The sequence below is a fragment of the Bombina bombina genome, chromosome 2 (assembly GCF_027579735.1).
Source record: "Bombina bombina isolate aBomBom1 chromosome 2, aBomBom1.pri, whole genome shotgun sequence".
Taxonomy (NCBI): domain Eukaryota; kingdom Metazoa; phylum Chordata; class Amphibia; order Anura; family Bombinatoridae; genus Bombina; species Bombina bombina.
This window is the reverse complement of record NC_069500.1, coordinates 629,767,460-629,789,707: the sequence shown is the minus strand read 5'-3', so window position 1 is coordinate 629,789,707 and position 22,248 is coordinate 629,767,460. Positions and strand designations below refer to the sequence as shown.

Genomic DNA, 22,248 nt, shown 5'->3' with positions numbered 1-22,248 from the left:
ATGGGACAATTAATAAATATTGTCAGATCGCAAATCACTTATATATATAATACTACAGATGACAGCCGGAAGTTATTCAGTATTAGTGCCATTTGAATGGGACGCATACAATATTGACAGCTCGGCAATCACTTATATATATAATACTACAGATGACAGCCGGAAGTTATTCAGCATTAGTGCGATTTTAATGGGACGAATACAATATTTACATCTCGGCAATCACTTATATATAAAATACTACAGATGACAGCCGGAAGTTATTCAGCATTGGTGCGATTTGAAAGGGACGCATACAATATTTACATCTCGGCAATCACTTATATATACAATACTACAGATGGCAGACAGGAAGTTCTGAATTCTTATTGCGATTTGAAAGGGATGCATACAATATTGACAGCTCGGCAATCACTTATATACACAATACTACAGATGACAGCCGGAAGTTATTCAGTATTAGTGCCATTTTAAAGGGACGCATACAATATTGACAGCTCGGCAATCACTTATATATACAATACTACAGATGGCAGACGGGAAGTTCTGAATTCTTATTGCAATTTGAAAGGGACGCATACAATATTGACAGCTCGGCAATCACTTATATACACAATACTACAGATGACAGCCGGAAGTTATTCAGTATTAGTGCCATTTTAATGGGACGCATAAAATATTGACATCTCGGAAATCACTTATATATACAATACTACAGATGGCAGATGTTACTTTATCATTTACAAACAATGTTGCAGCAACATTGATCGATCACATTCGATGCACATTATACACAACTATGCACTTTCATTCATGTTAGCCTGGATGTGTGCTTGTTACTATAAGATCGCGTTTAAGAAATATTGATTACGCATATGATCAAACATTACAAACATGCACTGTATGTGTGATATTTGACACTTTCACATTGAGATTCATTGTTGGGAAACAACATTTCAGCAAACAACAAAAAAACGCCCACTGTGAAAGCATTCGCGCCGCTCACATACAAACAAGTGATTACAATCAGCAATCATTACAAACTCAATACCATTGGACTAATTGTACTATAAATCCCCCAAACAACATGGCCAAAGCATCACTTGTGATCCACATCAGATCAAGTGCATACCTTGTTACGCTGTTTTGAAAGATGCATGACGATGACATGGTAGACGCTGCTGGTGCTGCTATTGGCAAACTAGCTGTTGGTCGAATCAGGCAGCCTCGGCGGCTCAGACTGAGACGAAGGGGTCGTCTGGTTCGAGGTCCTCCTGTCTACAGGGTGAGACCCAACTTGGAAAACATGAGCGACTTTGAGGTTTATGATAAGTATCGGCTCAATCGCGAACAGCTCATTGGCCTTTACGATCTTCTTAAACCTCATTTGGAGCCACGTATAAGAATAAGGACTGCTGTTCCCGCCATGAGTAAGATGCTAAGCTGTCTATACGTCTTGGCCTCCGGGAGTTTTCAATCCGGAGAAATGTACATGCATGGCCTGGCTCAAGGTACATTCTCTGTGGTGTTTGATAACTTTCTGGACGCCATGGTACGTACCAGTAAGCAATACATAGGATTCCCACAGAATGATGGTGATTGAAGGTGCCTGAAGCGGGAATTCTTTGATATTGCTCAATTGCCCAATGTCTTGGGAGCCATAGATTGTACCCACATTGCGCTGCGTGCTCCAATTGATGACTTGCCCTTCAGAAATCGCAAACATTTTCATAGCCTCAACGTGCAGTATGTTTGTGACGCACAGATGAGGATTATGCACGTGTGTGCGAATTTTGGAGGGGCTAGTCATGATGCCCGCATCCTCTCTCTGTCGTCCCTGTGGAGACCGTTTGAGGAAAGACAAATGCCCCCTGGTTATCTCGTTGGTGAGTATTTGTGCACAACATGGTTAATTAGTTTGACAATTGCCACTGTAGTTTTAAAATGTTAGCGTAATGTTCAGCTATCGGATGCAATTTAACCATTTATTTTATTTTCCCGCTAATGTCTACTTTTAGTTCAATGCAGATATGTAGCATGTCTTACCTTAAATGCTCAGATAGAGAATGCAATGTAACCATTTAGTTTGCATTTTACACAAGGTTTGGTTTAGGAGAAATACGCATATGTAGCATGTCTTAGCTGAAATGGGAAGATAGCAGCAAATGCAATTTAACCATGTCATTGTCTCTTTCCGCTAATGTCTACTTTTAGTTCAATGCAGATATGTAGCATGTCTTACCTTAAATGCTCAGATAGAGAATGCAATGTAACCATTTCGTTGCCATTTTAGACAAGGTCTGGTTTAGGAGAAATACGCATATGTAGCATATCTTAGCTGAAATGGCAAGATATTAGCTAATGCAATTTAACCATGTCATTGTCTCTTTCCGCTAATGTCTACTTTTAGTTCAATGCAGATATGTAGCATGTCTTCCCTTAAATGCTCAGATAGAGAATGCAATGTAACCATTTAGTTTGCATTTTACACAAGGTTTGGTTTAGGAGAAATACGCATATGTAGCATGTCTTAGCTGAAATGTGAAGATATTAGCTAATGCAATTTAACCATGTCATTGTCTCTTTCCGCTAATGTCTACTTTTAGTTCAATGCAGATATGTAGCATGTCTTACCTTAAATGCTCAGATAGAGAATGCAATGTAACCATTTCGTTTGCATTTTACACAAGGTTTGGTTTAGGAGAAATACGCATATGTAGCATGTCTTAGCTGAAATGGGAAGATATTAGCTAATGCAATTTAACCATGTCATTGTCTCTTTCCGCTAATGTCTACTTTTAGTTCAATGCAGATATGTAGCATGTCTTACCTTAAATGCTCAGATAGAGAATGCAATGTAACCATTTCGTTTGCATTTTACACAAGGTTTGGTTTAGGAGAAATACGCATATGTAGCATGTCTTAGCTGAAATGGGAAGATAGAGAATAATATTGAACTAGATTATTCTTTTACAAAATAAACATTTGTTAGTGGATTATCGTGTCCAAAAATTTTTATTGGACTCCAAATACTATTTTGAGGATTCTGTTTGAATTATGTTCTGTTCATAATTTATAGGTGATTCTGGGTACATGAGCCGGCCTTGGCTCATTACCCCCTTGCGTAGCCCGACTGATGTGTCTGAGGAGCGCTACAATAGGGCTCATAAGAGAACCAGGGCGGTGGTTGAACGGATGTTCGGGCTCCTGAAGATGAGGTTCAGGTGCCTGGACAGGTCAGGAGGAGCCCTCCAGTACAACCCAAAGAAGGTGGCTAAGATTGTTGTAGCCTGTAGCGTCCTGCATAATATTGCACAGCGGGCTGGGATGCTGCAGGGCGTCCCGGCGCACCGAAACCTCCTCAGAGATGAGGAGGATGATCCTGTTCTAGAGGGGCCATTCTGGGACGAGGGGCTCAATGTCAGAGCAGACATCATCAACCGCCACTTTAGACGGTAAATAATAGAAGTTAGATTGGAGTATTGTCAATAGATGTGAACTCTAGGGAAATGACAAGTAGAGAATTGTGCAAACATGTTAGGATTGTTCATCAAATTCTAAAAATGTTTTTAATTTATTAATATAGGTGATGCTCTGAGCATTGGGTCCTGTAGCGAGTCTTTGCCACCTGGTTTTTAAAGAGGACTTCAGCTGGTAAGTTTAAATGTATGGACTGTTGCTGGCATGAATTGTATACAAATACATCATATGGCATACATTTTCTAAACTAGTATTTAGTTTACACATTACTTAAAATGTAAATACTCAGAAAGGGATCCTCTAGCATAACTATCCTCTAGCATGACTATGGTTCAATGTCACACATTAGAGGTTCGTTCTGCTCAATATGACTCATCTTCACACTTGATAGAACATAACACAAGATGCTACACACGCTTAGTAAGCTAGTGACAGAAATTGATTCAGAAATGGGGGGTGGTAGAGGGGTACAGAACTGATTCACACACTTGTAGTCATTTTTATTAAACTTTTTCTGCCATTAGGGAGCTGACTTAATCTAAAGACTGAAAGGGAAGAATTAGAAGCCTGACAGTGAAGATTGCCCAGACTGACAGTGGAAAAAGCCAAGATTGAAATTGAAGTATACCAATGGGATCATGTCTGGCATTATCTTTCCAATCTGCTGACCTTGAAAACCATACAAAGACATGTTCACATGGTAAGTGCCAACTATTTGATAGAATAAGGCTGTGGAGGCATCCTATTGGAGACACTTAGATTATTTTCTAATTTTTAGATGGTATTTCACAGTCCTCTATTTTTGAAATGATGAATAAGACACCTATTGAAGATCAACTGTTTACCCCTGAATTGACTTTCAAAGACCATGCATTATCCAGGTTGGTGTACCAATGCATGCTAGTTAAGAATCACAGGAAGAATGTTGAATATTAGTATCTTACATACATTAGTCATATTTAGTTCATAATTAGATATTTAGGGATCACAATCAGACACTTAGATGATTTTACTTTTTTAGATGGTATTTCACAGTCCTCTATTTTATGAACTGATGAATAAGACACCTATTGAAGATCAACTGTTTACCCCTGAATTGACTTTCAAAGACCATGCATTATCCAGGTTGGTGTACCAATGCATGCTAGTTAAGAATCACAGGAAGAATGTTGAATATTAGTAGCTTACATACATTAGTCATATTTAGTTCATAATTAGATATTTAGGGATCACAATCAGACGCTTAGATGATTTTACTTTTTTAGATGGTATTTCACAGTCCTCTATTTTATGAACTGATGAATAAGACACCTATTGAAGATCAACTGTTTACCCCTGAATTGACTTTCAAAGACCATGCATTATCCAGATTGGTGTACTAATGCATGCTAGTTAAGAATCACAGGAAGAATGTCGAATATTAGTAGCTTACATACATTAGTCATACATATTTCATAATTAGATATTTAGGGATCACAATCAGAAAAAGGAATACATATTATAGTTGATATAGAGGTATTTGAATGGACATGAAATATTACATTTATGTTCAGCATACATATATATTATGGAAATGTGATATACATTATTATGTATAACTAGAAATTCAGATATTTAAATTTAATTTTTATTATTTATTTATCAATATAATGGTGTATGTTTATTTTATTTATTTTTAAATTTAATTAATAAATATCTTGATAAAATGTTGAACAAAGTTAGAGCATAGACACAAGATGATTGTACATGTATTTTATGAATATTTGACAATGTGTGTATTAACTTTGTTAAAATTTTGTTTTTTAATTTCAGATTGTCATCTGATGACTTCCAGGAATATTTTTTTGTTTTTGTTTCAGAAACTTTTAATTTTTTAAATGGTAATAATAAACATTTTATTATTAAATACACTCTTTTGAACAGATTATAATAAATATCCATATAATCTGTCAATAAAAAACCATTTGACTCCCATGACTGGTAGTTGGCTATTTGACAAGCACATGCATAAGATCAAATAATGCATTAATTTTAGAAAATCCACTGATTCAGAGAATATTAAATTAAAATATCTTTTTTAAATTAATTGGGGATTAATTGGGGAGTGAGATCCATCGATGCTTTTCTTTTGAAATTCTTAGATGTTAAAATAATGTCGGATATGTAGTCAAAATTTGACATAAATTATTTTGTTTCACTTTTAAGAAGGGGAAGTGGTTCAATTACATTAAAGTGACAGTGTTGTTGAATGTAAAATTAATTTTATAAGATCTTGTATCTTCCTTAGGTATCTCAAAACATTATTTTCTAAAAATTTTTAAAGTTTACATTTATAAATGGTAGGTCATTTAACTTCATATTTTTCCCAAGCTAGTTATTGGATGCCAGGTTAATAGATTTAATTTTCTAGTGGAGTCATTTAACTATAGTTATTAATATTATGTAGTTTTTAAAATCTTACCTCTTGGGTTAGACATCAGATATATATATATATATATATATATGTATATATATATATATATATATATATATATATATAATTTTCATTCCCCTTTAGTTTATTTTGACAATGTTAAATCAACATTCCAAATGTTTTGGTCCTTAAAGGGACATTCACAAAGTATATTGTGTATTGATTTTTTAAAAAATCATAAAATAATTTAAACATATTTAGAAAGTACTATAGAATTACATTCAGTCTTTAAATATACTTCGAAAAAGATACATCAATGCACATATCTTACTCAATTACATAAGGCATCTATGTGCAACCAACAATCAGCATCAAAATAGCCTATGTAGATATGTATTTAATCCAAAAATATATATAATTACAATCTAATGATTGAATACCAAAACATATTAAGTTGTTCAAATATTATAATCTTATCCAAAATGCATACATAACATATAGCTTAATGTCCCTCTAAGCTGAAGACTCCGAAATACATCCTTTACAATATATATTTCAGTCAGTGTGTAAAACAATCCAGAAGTTAATCTAAATATGCTTTACTCATATGTTATACTAATTTAGCAAAAGGAAGGTGCCTAGGTTTCTGATTTTTCAAGAATTATTGTGAAATGTCTCTTTAAAGGGACATGAACTCAAAATATACTTAAAGGGAGACAGTTAAAAAATTAATGATTTATACATTCTGAATGAGTATTCTATTTTAAGCAACTTTAAAAATTGTCTCATATTATGAATGTTCCTTGTGATGTTGCTATGATTAATTTAAAAATAAGGCATTAAATAGATAATTTATTTGCTTCAGTACTCTGGACAGAACTTGTTTTTTTTGGTTGGATTAATTTATCCAACAATCATCAAGGACAACCCAGGTTTTTTGCAACAATTGTCCGTAATCTAAAATATCATTATTGATTTGCAAAGAAAGATAACAAAATAATTCTTAACATTTGAGAATCGGATTAAATTATAAAGTTGCTTAACATTTCATGCTCAATCTGAATCACGAACGCTAAATTTGTTTGGACAGTGTCCCTTTAAGAGATTTAAAGAGTGTATTTACTTCTCTTCTTATCTTGACATATTTTGCTTGAAAAGCATATCGAGATAGGCTCAGTAGATGAAGATTGGTGGATGCACAGAGATGCCTTATGTGATTGGCTCAACCATGTGCATTTAAATTTCTTCTGTTGAGGATATCTAAATACTAAGATAAATTGAGTTACATTTTAAAGTCTAAACAATTTTCTATCTCTACAGATCATTTGATACAATTGTTTGTTTGTAATGTCTATTTAAAAATAAAGACGCCATTGCACAATAACATATATGAGCAGTTCAGACAAATACAAGCTCGAGGTTTATTTACTAATAACAAACAAACCTGTAGTTTAACATTTATAAACAGATTATCCAAGTTACTGACATTATAACCTGAATTTGAACATTCAGAAATATTGCGTGGGAAACGCATCTTGAAACACCAGATTAGCATCTTTAAACATTAGAGTCTAATGTCACGCAATAGCACACAATCAATATGCATTATAAAATACATTTAATAGAGCAATATCAATACTTCACAATAAGTCAAGAAATTGATTTTATGAACAATAAAGACATACAATATTAAATGTGTATTTGTATTAAAGAAACAGACCGTTATTAACCCGAAAAATGTATACAACATTTAATAATGTGACAGAATTAGATTTTAAATAGAATGTTATCATTAATATTTAACGGATCACGGATATTAAATCTGTGTCACACATATCCACATGACAGGCCCATGAGTTACAAATAAGTCTACATGAAAAATGAAGTTACAGCACCACCAGGAGGTATGTGTAAGGAAGTTACTAAGATATGAAACATTAAGGAATTGCCAATCAGAGTTCATCACACAAACACAACTTGAGTCAGGATGGTCTCACAGACATTCTAACAATATTTCAAACTTTTATCCAATCAGATGTACAGATAACTTGTCCCATGGTGCATCTCATGTTTACTTCACCATATAAAAGTCCATTACACGTTGCCATCTTTGTCAGTTCTCTAATGCCTACAGGCGTACTGTATATATAATTTATATATATATATATCTATTATATCTGAAAACCCAGCAGGCATGTCATCTCCCAGGTTCACCAAGCAGGAGAGCGCTGCACTGGTCGACGCCGTCAAGGACTTTTATCCCCAGCTGTTTGGGAACAAGAGGAGGTTGACAGATGCACCTGTTAAGAAGGCCCTCTGGGAGTCTATCACCAATGCGGTTAAATTGGTGTGTGACGTCCAGAGGAGCCAGGATCAAATCATGAGGAGATTCGGAGATATGAGGTTGCGCTTAACAAAAAAAGTCAACCTCATAAGGGACTGGGTACAAGCCCGTAAAAGAGGGGGCCAAAGAAAGGCCCCGCGGAAACTATACCTACTCCCTTATGAGGTGACTTTATGCGAGCTCCTCAATCTCCGGGTCCCCAAAAGATTTAGATCCTCACCATCCTCGGCCTCCTCTTCTTCCCTCCCAGCTGCGGGATCTGAAAGTCCTGACGCCGGGGCCAGGGCAGCTGCTTCTCCGTCCGGTGGCCTGGGAGGAGATGATGGAGAATCTGAACCAGGTAACTATCCAACTTCATATAATATCTTAATATTTGAATTTTTTTTAAAAATGTGTATATAGTCAGATACTAAACCTATACAGATCTCACAACATACACTACATATGATGTTTAGATATCTGATTTTAGATTAGTGACACATGAAATAGGAATGATGTTTCTTAAGCTCTACAGAATATGCGTCACAGAGCGAAAATGGAATAGCGCATACACGTTAACATGGGTTTGCTGTAAGTGGCATTGCTTTATACATGTTGGTCAAATGACGGATGCGTAATTCCGCTTGGAATCATTGCGCAATGATCGCGAAAATGGAATTGCGCATACACGTTAACATGGGTTTGCTGTAAGTGGCATTGCTTTATACATGTTGGTCAAATGACGGATGCGTAATTCCGCTTGGAATCATTGCGCAATGATCGCGAAAATGGAATTGCGCATACACGTTAACATGGGTTTGCTGTAAGTGGCATTGCTTTATACATGTTGGTCAAATGACGGATGCGTAATCCCGCTTGGAATCATTGCGCAATGATTGCGAAAATGGAATTGCGCATACACGTTAACATGGGTTTGCTGTAAGTGGCATTGCTTTATACATGTTGGTCAAATGACGGATGCGTAATTCCGCTTAGAATCATTGCGCAATGATCGCGAAAATGGAATTGCGCATACACGTTAACATGGGTTTGCTGTAAGTGGCATTGCTTTACACATGTTGGTCAAAATGAAATGTGAATTATTATATATGTGAAGAATACAGTATTCTTATTTTCAATATTAGACATAATAAAAAAAGAAAAAAGCAGAATCCAAAAAAATTATAACATATGCCCATCAATTGATGAGAATGAAATAACAAAAAAAAAAAATTTAAGCTACAGTAAACAACACAACTGATTGAAAATAAGAGTACAGGATATATTTATCATGAATTTAATTGAGGAAACAATTAACTCATGGGACTACCAAAGGATTAATAGTTTTTAATTGATTTGCTAATAATGTAAAGATTTTAAACATGGCATGATTTGTATTAATGATATCCAATCCTCATTTAATATATTACAGATCTGGATGTTGGTGCTGGATCCTCAAGGCAGGGCTTGTCACAGTATGGTATGTCTCATTTTAATTGACATTTGTCTTAGAAACATGGACAGAACATTACATACTAAATCCACATTGTTCAATATTTATATGTATCTGCAAAATGGATTTTATAACTTTTTGCAAATAAGAATAAATAAAACCAAAAAATAGGATTACATTGTAAGACTACTCTGATTTTGTTTGTAATTTAAGATATCCCATCTATTCGGGATGTCTTAATTTTAATGTAAGATTCTTTGAATGTCCAATTTATATTCTTCCCTTGTGTATTGCTTAATCTTATTTGTATACATTTTTTAAAAATACACACACTTTTGCATATGTTTAGATTTTAAAAATATAGATTCCATTTTTGAAATTGATCACGTCATTTAAGGGACATGCCAACTAAATTTTACATAGAATGATTTTTAAACATGATTTTATTGTTTTGTTTAAACATTTTATAAGCTACATTGGTTCAGTCTATTGTTTTAGTTCTTTTAAAAAAAATGGATTTTGGTTTAGGTTAAACAATGCATTACTGGTATTATCCGGCTGTTTTTTTATGCATAAATTGGCATTTTTACAAAAGTTAAAATCATGTGTTCAGATAACAGTAGTACATAGTTTCAAAAAGTATACAATTACACATTTAGAGCTTCATGTCCCTTTAATAGATGAAAATTAAATAATTCTTAGGATATCCTTAAATAACATATTAGATTGGAATTGCATGCTCAATCCCATTCATTACATCAACATATGGAGTAGAGAATTCATTAACACCAACATTGTCAAATCAATATATTTTTATATTAAAGGGACACTGAGCTAAAATTATTAATGTTGTCATTCAGATAGAGCATGCAATATTAATCAACATTTAAATATAATACTATAATCATATGTGAAATATTATATTGCTAAATGTATTTTAAAATCAAGAATGTAAGTTTATCTGCAGCTCAATTTTGGTTGACCAAGCTGGGTTTTGATTGATGATTGGTGGATACCTTCAACAAACAATATTTATTGAATCCAATATTGCTTATCTGCATTTAAGATTAAATTGTAGCAACATTCCAATTATAATAGGAGTCAATGTAAAATAATTTGGAACAGTTTGAACAGTGAAATCAATGATTGAAATAAATCATGTCAGTGTCCCTTTAATAAACAATAGATTCATTCATCTTTACATTCTTTGGATTAGACAATATTGATATATAATTCACATATTCACTGTTGGAGTTACTTTATAGATATCAGCATAATCTAACAGCACCATGATTACATATTTGTACTAATCAATTTGGTTTTGTATTGTGATAAATATGTGTTGTGTCCTAAACAAGATTACTGTACATTGCACAAATGGCTCGATGTGCCACATGTCTTTGTTTATATTTGTCAACAGCTGTTATTCAAAATGTGGTTTGTGTGTATTCTTTTAAGAACATTGATCAATGGGTATATTTAGATATGCAATAGCATCGTATGAGATGAGTTTGATGTCTAATATAGTCAGAAATTAAACATATGTTCAATACATCATTATTAACAGAATCCCCTTGATTCAATCAAGCATTTTTTTGGATAATGACTGCTCTATTCTTCACATTTTCAAGTTGTTTATTCTTAAAAATCGCTACAGATGTGATTTAGTGCTATCCCAAATGTGTTCACTAATATATATCTATATCATTCATAGAGAGAGTTGGTGTGGGGAGCCCCGAGGAATCCAGCACTGACACAGAGCCGCATTTGCGGTCTTCTGGTAAGTCCATTGACTTATTTATATGTCATTGAAGGTGTATTGGTAATCAATATTATGAGCATGATTCTCATGAAGCATAACATTTGAAACAAACATATAATTTACTCCTCTGATTATATATTAATTTTCTTGGAATATTGAAAGATTAATAATTAAAACTTTCTTAGTCTACACCTTTGTTATTCAGAAGATGTATAGCATATGTTTGTTTCCATGTTCATTTTTGACAACAGTCATCAAGTGATACACACATGAGAAATCTTAAATGTTCTATGTACTATGCTTTTATGATTTTAAAATTAATACAAACAATACATCGAAAATCTGAATCATTGAGAATAACAAATCTAATGTCATTTGTATGCTCCATCAAAATGATGTAAATCATAACTTTGGGTGTGTATATCTTTAATGCAACATTGATGTGTGTCTTTGAGCAACAGTAACATATGTTATAATATCTGATCTTAACGTGTACACAACATGTTATGTTTTACAGAGATTGATTTAACATGTGTGACGGAGGAGGAAGAGGCTGCCTTGAAGTCTGATGGTATGTGAAATATATTTATCATGTTTACAACATGTTGCTTTATTGGAAATCATTTTATTGAAGACATTCAAAGTCTACAGCTTTTGCACTTTAAAAAGGAATATTATTTGTCCGTTCAAATACACTACTGCCCCCTTTCTATATCAGACAGCATGAAAATATGCTTGGATGTTTTTTTTTTAATTTTATTTATAATTCATGCCATCATGATGTCACATGCATATTCCAGGCCAAACCACAATAATAATGTTATAATTGTACAGACAGTCATTGATATTCATCTGAGTGCCTATATGCATACCATATCCTCAGTTCATAATTGTTTAGAAATTCAAACACACTTCTAAGTATATTGAAAACATAATCAATTTTAAATGCGTTGATTTGATTTCATGATGTATGAGATGTTAATATATTTGTATTATTTATTTCAGATGGATCCTCCTCCTCTGGTCATCTGTTTTCCGCCCCTGTCCAGTCCCCTGCCCAGTCCCAGACCCCTGCCCAGGCCCAGGCCCAGACCCCTGCCCAGGCCCAGGCCCAGACCCCTGCCCAGGCCCAGACCCCTGCCCAGGCCCAGACCCCTGCCCAGGCCCAGACTCCTGCCCAGGCCCAGACTCCTGCCCAGGTCCAGACCCCTGCCCAGGCCCAGACCCCTGCCGGCCCTTCCCATTTGTCCTTTCCTGTCCCTCCCAAAAAACGGTCCTTCATCCCCCTTCGCCGCTCTCCCCGTATTATGCGCCGTACAGCTACCCCAGCTGCCCAGACCCCAACTCACCACTCCCCAGCTGTACGGCCTACCCCGGAGCAGCAGCTCATCCCTCCCCAACCAAATCCCATCCCTCCCCAATCCAATCCCATCCCTCCCCCCTGTCTCAACCTTCATTGTCCTGGGTGTCGGATTGTCCTTCCCAGGCACAGCAGTAAGTATCATTCAAAATCCACATTATAAGATACTTAAAGGTACACTGAAGGCAAATTGTTTCTATTGTGATTCAAATAGAGCATGCAATGTTAATCAAATTTATAATTTACTTCTCTTATGAATTATTCGTCATTCTCTTGCTATCTTTATTGAAACAAAGAAATGCCTAGAATTAATTTTAAATAGAAAATAATTGTGGACATCATTTCTTTATTGTTGGATGAATGTATCCATCAACCAGCAGGGACAACCAAAGTTGATAAACAAATATGGCCTGCCCTATAAACCTACATTCTTGCATTCAAAATCTAGCTAGAGAATTCAAACATTTAAAGAATATGTGTAATTTTTAAATATTTGTAATGTCATGCTCTATCTGAATCAGTCAATTAAATATTTAGGTTCAGTGTCCCTTTAATTTGATATCACTACATATACCAATCACCTTTACTTGGATCAAACAATTTATGTACAAATGTTGATACATTATCTCTTGTCTAACCCAGTGGGAATGTAATTTCTTCAGGTTGCTATGTTTACACAGCTTGTCCTCAACGCCAAAATGTTTAAGGATAGGTGTGCCTACCACAGTATAATTAAAATATTTAAATTGCTAATGTAAGTACAATGTAAATCCTTTAACAAGATTTTATACACTCAAGCTGTATAAGTGGATCATCGAAAACCAATTAAAGGGGACAACATGTTTGAGGAAACTGTCCCTTTAATGATTTCGGTCTGTCTGAATAACATATTTAATGTGTAAAGAATCAATTTCAACAAATTGATGTAAAGAATGATTTGTCTTTATGATGACAATGTATCTTTGCTTATTTTTTCTTCTGTTGTGTAATTATCCTTAATATTTGATTTATTCTTTATTTTAGGCTGTGACTCAGCATGGCTCATGCTAGAAGGTATAGCACGAGTAGAGCAGGCCGTGTTGAGGAACGCAGCTGTCCTGAGAGGGATGAACGACACCATGCAGGCCCAGCTCCGGGTTCAGGATTTGACTCTGCGTCAAATCATGCTATTAAATTCAAGGCCTGAATCTGGAGCTGGAAATGCACAGGACGATGAAGAAGATGACCAGTAAGTGGAGGATCTGGAGATGCTCCAAGGGCGCAGATAAGAATCCTCCATCCACATGTTGATGTTTTTGTTATTGTTGCCATTTGGCCTTTTTTTAAGTTTATTGTTGTGCCTGTTGCACTCTTTTACCTTGTCATATGGCTCCAATGGGGCTATGGTGGCCCTTGGCAACTCTCTTCATGGACTGTGATGCACTCTGTTACCTTGTCATATGGCTCCAATGGGGCTATGGTGGCCCTTGGCAACTCTCTTCATGAACTGTGATGCACTCTGTTACCTTGTCAAATATCTACAATGGGGCTATGCTGGCCCTTGGCAACTCTCTTCATGGACTGTGATGCACTCTGTTACCTTGTCATATATCTACAATGGGGCTATGCTGGCCCTTGGCAACTCTCTTCATGGACTGTGATGCACTCTGTTACCTTGTCATATGGCTCCAATGGGGCTATGGTGGCCCTTGGCAACTCTCTTCATGGACTGTGATGCACTCTGTTATCTTGTCATATGGCTCCAATGGGGCTATGGTGGCCCTTGGCAACTCTCTTCATGGACTGTGATGCACTCTGTTACCTTGTCATATGGCTCCAATGGGGCTATGGTGGCCCTTGGCAACTCTCTTCATGGACTGTGATGCACTCTGTTACCTTGTCATATGGCTCCAATTTTTCTGATCTTTACCATATTATTTATAAACGTTGTGGTTTTCTGACATACTAATAAAAGACATGTCATTGCACGATTCTTTGTCCTCCTTATTCATGTCATTGATTGAAATCTCTATTTTATCTGGTTGATCCTTAAAGGGACATACCCAAAATTAATTTTTATTTGTGTCTTTATATTTTTTTCTAAAAGCTTTATCATTGCATGATTATGATTAGCATAGTAATTGTTTTATATATGTATATATAGATTGTTATATATGTATATTTCAAATTTCACATCCATGTGTGTATTTATAAACTCTGCATGAATTGATGCACCTTTAACAAATGATCTGAGGATTGATACAATGATATAATCCCTGTAAAGTGTTCATTTTCTTGAAATTTTATTGTCTCTGTGTATCCTCTTTTTATAAATAAAAATCATGTCCCTTTAAGTGATGGTGAGCACAATTGTTAATGAATGTATTTCCATTTCTAAAGCGTTTTTGTCCTTTTTACATCAACAAGGACATATAATCTTAATAATAAACAATCTTATTGTAATGTTGACAGCACATGTATTTCATTTTCTATTCTATCTTATTGTAAAAGTGTAACCAAATCAATCTCTGTGTGTAATGCGCATATTTTAGATGAGGAATATGTTTTTCAAAATATTGTTAAAAAATACTTCTCCTCCCATATATGGCTATAGGTAGTCTGACCATATTTCAACTTGAATAAATGACCCGTTTGATCAATACATGTGTCATTATTGTTATTCTAAAACAATCTAAACATATCTTAAAACATCAATGGCATATGTATTTCTCATGTGTATCTTTTAAATGTTAAAGATATACACCATAGCTATAGTTAAAGGGACAGTCAAGTCCGAAAAGATGATTCATGATTTTGTGACATTCCTAGATAGCAATCTAGACACATACTAGTTTCAAAAATATAAATACGTTTCTTAGTGATATGCCAAGCTGTCAACTGAGTCCTTGTATTGGCTGCGATTTTTCTGCGATCGTGGATGCGCCATGTTGCTTAAGACGTCACCTGCCAAGCTGTCCAATGATTCCTTGTATTGACTGACGTTTTTACGCGATCAAGGATGCACCTTTTATTGGATGGCGTTTTTACGCGATCAAGAATGCGCCTTTTTTTTTGTTTGCGTTCTTACGTGATCAGGAATGTGCCTTTTATCGGATTGCGTTCTTACGTGATCAAGGAAGCGCCATGTTAATTAAGACGTCACATGCAAAGGTAAAAAAACGTCTGATTGTATTACGTAGTCCCGCAATATTTGTTTGTGCACGTTAAACACGTTTGTGAATGAAGCCAAGTTTAAAAACATTGCGAATATGGATTTTTTGCATCATGTTACATTGTTGACCCATAGCTGATAAAGACCACCACATTCTCTTTTGCTGGATATCTGGTTGAATAAACGAACGAAAGCAAAATGTTTTCATGCATAAGATATTTTGAGGCAAGTGCAAATCTCTATAGTCCATGTTGTTTAATATGTTGGTCAACAATATGTTCCTTTTTAGGAAAAATGACTGTTGTGTTTAATGTTAAAGATATCTAATTCATAAATATGCGCTATTGTGTTAGAATAAAGTAATCAATATGCATTTATCTTTATCATATGCTAAATATATGATGTCGACTTCTTCTAAATGTAATTTCGTCGTATATTTTATTAAAGGTTCATTAGACACTCACATTATAAATCAAAACTTTTTATTTTGTCTCTAGTTAGATAGTCCATTGTTTAACAAATACACGTTTCATTTTGCTTCTGTTCAAAGAAAATGTAAGTAATTTTCAGACTCCTCGCCAAGCCTCTGAGTTTCATGTGAGTACCATCTCCAGCTTTCTCCTGTTTGTGTAAAGGGCCTTTTCATATGTTAATGATGGGGTTTTGTCTTGTTTTACGGTTGTAATGGGGGTTCAGCTATATGTTCAATAGAGCTAACCCAATTTTCTTTGAAAGTGTTTAAAGCTTTGTAATATTGATATCAGTATATGTTAATATTGTTGTTTCTAGTAGTGTCTATTACATACAGTTATGTTAAAAATATAGTATACTGTCCCTTTAATGCAAATGTTTATTTTTGTATCATGTATGAGTTCCACATTGGTTAATCTCCAAATATATTATTGTTAGCATATTTTCACCCCCCACTCCTAAAAGGACTTTAAACCATATTGATTGTTAAAACAAATGTCTTTATAAAAATAAATTAACACAATAATGTCTCTTTAAGAAAATAGACTTTATTTAACACGTCAATCTAAATCTGATTTCAATATTTATTGTTTGAACAAGTACATGTAGATATACCAACAATCTGCAAATATATGTTAGCATATGTAATTTTGTTAAAGGGACAGTTTAGAAAACAAATCATGTTTTGCATTATTATAAAAGTCAATTTTGTAATATCAATGATATCAAAGGTTTCTCACCAATTAATCATTTGTCTGTGTTTATTTTAATTTGCTAGCTAAACCTATGAGGTTCGTGTGCTCATTTGTTAGAGCTTGAAGAGTGTATGTAATCATTATGCAATTTGACCACTAGAGGGCATTTGGATAGCATTTGTTTATGTAAAACCTTGTGCTCATACAGCATATTATTTACCATGTATTGATCATTGATATCTAAAATGTTGTTATGTCAGAACAACAAATAAGTGGTCATTTTTCATAGTCATAGATACAAGGGTAAGCACATAAGTCACACGTATTTCTCCATGTTTTGTTGTTTCCAACTTGATAATGCGTAATACAGTGTTTTCTTTGTAATCAATAATTTTCTGACTGTCCCTTTAAGCTGTGTTATTGGCATTCAAACAGTAATATGCCATCATGGATAATTGTAATGGTAATTTTGTTTGCGATTCGGGAAACAGTTTGGATATCACATCACAGAAACCAATCAATATCATGAACAAGGATAGGTATGTGATGATGTGGTTTTCACACACTTATAACCCACACTCTGCAAACAATCTGCCTCCATGGACCCGGTCCCATAGAAGTAGATTATATACAGAGTGTGGTCCACAAGTGTATGAAAACTACATCATCACATACCTATCCATTACACATTAAATAAAAAAAAACATTAAATATGGAAACAAATACTTACTTCCTCTTCCTTCCCCTCTTCCCACGGGGCTGAGGCTCTGGGAGGGGCAACTGCCGACTCTGACGAGTTCTCCTTGGAGATGTTGTGGGAAGAGTGGAAGGAAGAGTACTGGGTTGACCAAGGTGAGGAGGAGGAGATGGCTGAGGAGGAGGAGATGGCTCTGCAGGAGGAGATGGCCTGGCAGGAGAAGATGGCCTGGCAGGAGAAGATGGCCCGGCAGGAGAAGATGGCCCGGCAGGAGAAGATGGCCCAGCAGGAGAAGATGGCCCAGCAGCAGGAGGCCCAGCAGCAGGAGGCACAGCAGCAGGAAACGGACCAGGAGGCAGACCAGCATGCGCCTCCCGGAAAAAACTAAACATCTCTTGGTGTAGATTAAAGGTTCTGTTTTGCCCTTCTTCTATTCTAGTAAGTATGTTTATTATTTGGTTTTGGCCTTCAATTATTTTGTTTTGTCCTTCAAGAATTCGAGTTCGGCCTTCTATATTTTGTATCCGGGAGTTACACATCTGGTCTATGTAGTCTAGTAGAACCCGCACCTCCGCTATTTCCTGTTGTTGTGCTTGGCGGGGTACCCGTGCACGGCGGGGTGCCCATGCACTGCGGGGTGCAGGTCCTTGAGGGGCCTCTGGTTCCGCGGCCTCCTCCTCTGCTTCCGGGGCTTCTTCATCTGCTTATGTTTCACTTTCTTACTGGGAGCTAGCTGATTTCTAAGTGTTGGCACTCTCCTGTAAATAATTCTTGGTGTGTCCTTTACTAGATGTTTTAGAACTGGATCTCTTTGTATTATATACCAATGTTTTTTTATTATGTGTTGTATTTTGTGGAAATCAGAATGATATTGTGTTATGAAAATAGTTTCTTTTTCTCCAAAGGGGATTTCTGTATTAGCAGTTTTGTTGTCTAGTAGAATATCTTCTCTATTAAGATTTGTTGCTCTCTCTAATGCCCTATCAAGTAGGTAAGGGGGATATTCTTTTTCTATGAATCTGTTGTATAGTATTTGGCTCTGTTCTTAAAAGGTATTGTAATCACTACAATTTCGTCTCATCCTTCGGAATTGGCTGTACGGTACATTATGTATCCAATTCCTGTGGTGATTGCTGTGATAATTCAGAAAACTATTGGTATCAACATCTTTGAAGTAAGTCTTGGAAATGATATTGGGGCCTAGTTATCAAGCCGTCAACCTCAAATACGCTGGAATTCCGCAGCATATTTGTGGCGAGGCTGATTCGCCTTAGTTATCAAAGGCTCGAGACCGGCAAAAGTAGAATTTTGTAACGTAAGCTTCGATCCGCCAGACTCGATTCTTACGTCACTCCAGATGTTTCTGAATATAGACAGACTATGCAGAAGTATTTTGCGAACAAAAAATTCAAAATTAACCAAATTGAACCAAATTGAACCTTCTCAAACACAACTAATTTTGACTGATCCCATTCCATCCAATAAAAACTTAGTCTGTCTATATTCAGAAACTAATGATCTCACCACTCATCTATTTGATGGTTTTATGCACACTGATGTAAAAAACAAATCTAATTTCAATCCCACCAATGTAGGGAAGGAATATATAGAGTTGTATCATAATATGGTCCTGGAAGATTTTGACAATTTATTAAAATCAAAAAAGAAAAAGAGGAATTATTGTCATCTGAGCCAACAAAAGGCCATCTGTAATCTCAAAAATAACCCCAATATCATTATCCGCGATGCCGACAAAGGCGGCGGAATAGTAATCCAAGATTTGGTGGATTACATTAGAGAAGCAGATAGAATTTTGGGAGACTCAGATTACTATCAAATCCTACAGTGAGATCCCACTGATAAATATTTACATTCCTATACTGAACTCATAGAAAAAGGGGTTTCCTTGAATATCTTAAACAAAAATGAATAAGATTTCTTAAAAATACAAAATCCTGGCATTGCTCATTATTATCATTTACCCAAAATCCACAAAAATAAAATGAATCCCCCAGGACGTCCAATCATTACTGGGATTGGCAACCTTACTTACAATTTGTCATATTTCATAGATCAATATTTGCAAAAATATGTGGTGACATTACCATCATACATTAAGGACAGTACTCACTTATTACAACATCTAAAGAAAATCAATATCAATAATAGAAATCTCATTTGGATTACTTGTGACGTCAGTTCTTTATACTCGAATATTTCACATGATTTAGGCCTACTAGCAATTTCTCACTTTCTCAAAAAGGATATTTATTTGCCGAGTACACAATGTGATTTTATTTTAGAAAGCATCCTTTTTATTTTACAGCACAATTATTTTATTTACCAAGATAGGTTTTATTTACAGACCAAAGGAACGGCCATGGGGGACAAGGTTCGCCCCTAGTTTTGCTAACCTATTTATGGGTTTCTTTGAAGAAAAATACATCTATTCAGCGGACTTTGGGGCGAACCTGGTCTTCTATGGCCGTTACATAGATGTTTTTATTCTACTAGACAACAAAACTACTAATACAGAAATCCTAAAAGAGTGGATTAAAAAGCGCAGGGTAAAAGCACCAAACTCCTGATATACCTAAAATGTCCCTAATATAGGTGTATAAGAGGATAAAAAATGTGAAATTTAAACAGGAGCGCTATAGCTAAAGGTGTGAGATAAATATTTAGACTAGTGAATGTAAAAACTACACAATTAGCGTGTGAAACTTCAATATTGATATAAAATATACAAAATATACAAATAGGAAAGTAGCAAATGCTTAGTGATAAAGTGTCAAATGTTCACAAATTATTTTATCACTGAACATTTGACACTTTATCACTAAGCATTTGCTACTTTCCAATTTGTATATTTTGTATATTTTATATCAATATTGAAGTTTCACACGCTAATTGTGTAGTTTTTACATTCACTAGTCTAAATATTTATCTCACACCTTTAGCTATAGCGCTCCTGTTTAAATTTCACATTTTTAATACAGAAATCCCCTTTGTAGAGAAAGAAACTATTTTCATAACACAATATAATTCTGATTTCCACAAAATACAACACATAATAAAAAAACATTGGTATATAATACAAAGAGATCCAGTTCTAAAACATCTAGTAAAGGACACACAAAGAATTATTTACAGGAGAGCGCCAACACTTAGAAATCAGCTAGCTCCCAGTAAGAAAGTGAAACATAAATCTTCCAATAAAACACTGCAAAATTCAATCCGCAATAAAGGGTTATTTGGTATTCACGGGATATACAAATGTGGGAAAACAGGATGCGGATCATGCAAAATTATAAGATCAGGCACTAGAAATTTCAGATCCACAGTTACAGGGGAGACTTTTCAAATTCCCATTTTTTTCAATTGCAACTCATCTTTCACAGTTTACCTCATGGAGTGTATATGCGGCCTCCAATATGTAGGCCACACCTCCAGAAATTTGAGGAATAGATGGGGTGAACATCATCGCAACTGCAAAAATTCCAAAAAAAAATAAATTAAACATAGTATACCTAACCATTGCCTAACTAAACACAATGGAAACCCATATATTTTCAACTATGTTCCAATTGACTTTGTTCCTAAAAGTTCAGATTACAATAGGCTTAATAGACTCAGACAGCGCGAGACATACTGGATCTATCGATTGAAGATGCTACATCCTTTCGGGCTCAATGCCAGTTTGGATTTGGCAGCCTTCAATTGATAGATCCCCACCCTTGAATATTTCTCTTTTTCTTTTAAATAAATTGTTTAAGTCCCTATCAAACAATCAAATTTATCATTTTTCAACCACCACTGATACGTGAACACACACCAATAATAAATACACATACACAATTACATGAACCTAACACATCTTTTTATGTGCATAGAGTTTGATTATATAAATGTTAGGCATATAGATCAATTATGAACACTTTAAACTTTATCCACATTAATTATTTCCATCATATATATAACATTATCTCCACTAACATTGGAGATATACATCTGTGAGTTTTACTTATTATTCTAATAAAGCCATGTTTTCGATTTATATGGATTTTTTCCATTATATTTAACTTTTTCAGATTAAATATCACGATCAACAATAAGACCTAAACACTATGACAGTCACTTATATGGACTTTTCCATTATATTAAACTTTTTCAAATTAAATATCACGACCGACAATAATATCTAAACACTATCGGCTAGATTTAGAGTTTGGCATTAGCCGTCAAAACCAGCGTTAGAGGCTTCTAACGCTGGTTTTGGGCTACCGCTGGTATTTAGAGTCAGTCAGGAAAGGGTCTAACGCTCACTTTGCCATACCGCAGATCCCCTTACGTCAATTGCGTATCCTATCTTTTCAATGGGATCTTTCTAACGCTGGTATTTAGAGTCGTGGCTGAAGTAAGCGTTAGAAATCTAACGACAAA

General features: G+C 35.1%; 1 long non-coding RNA gene across 1 annotated transcript; it reads left to right on the top strand.

The window, feature by feature from the left end:
• Nucleotides 1-4,265: 4,265 nt before the first annotated feature.
• On the top strand, nt 4,266-4,833 carry LOC128647930 (uncharacterized). Its single transcript, XR_008400461.1, has 3 exons — nt 4,266-4,361; nt 4,502-4,605; nt 4,746-4,833. It is a non-coding gene; the product is annotated as an uncharacterized LOC128647930 (long non-coding RNA).
• The last annotated feature ends 17,415 nt before the right edge of the window (nt 4,834-22,248 follow it).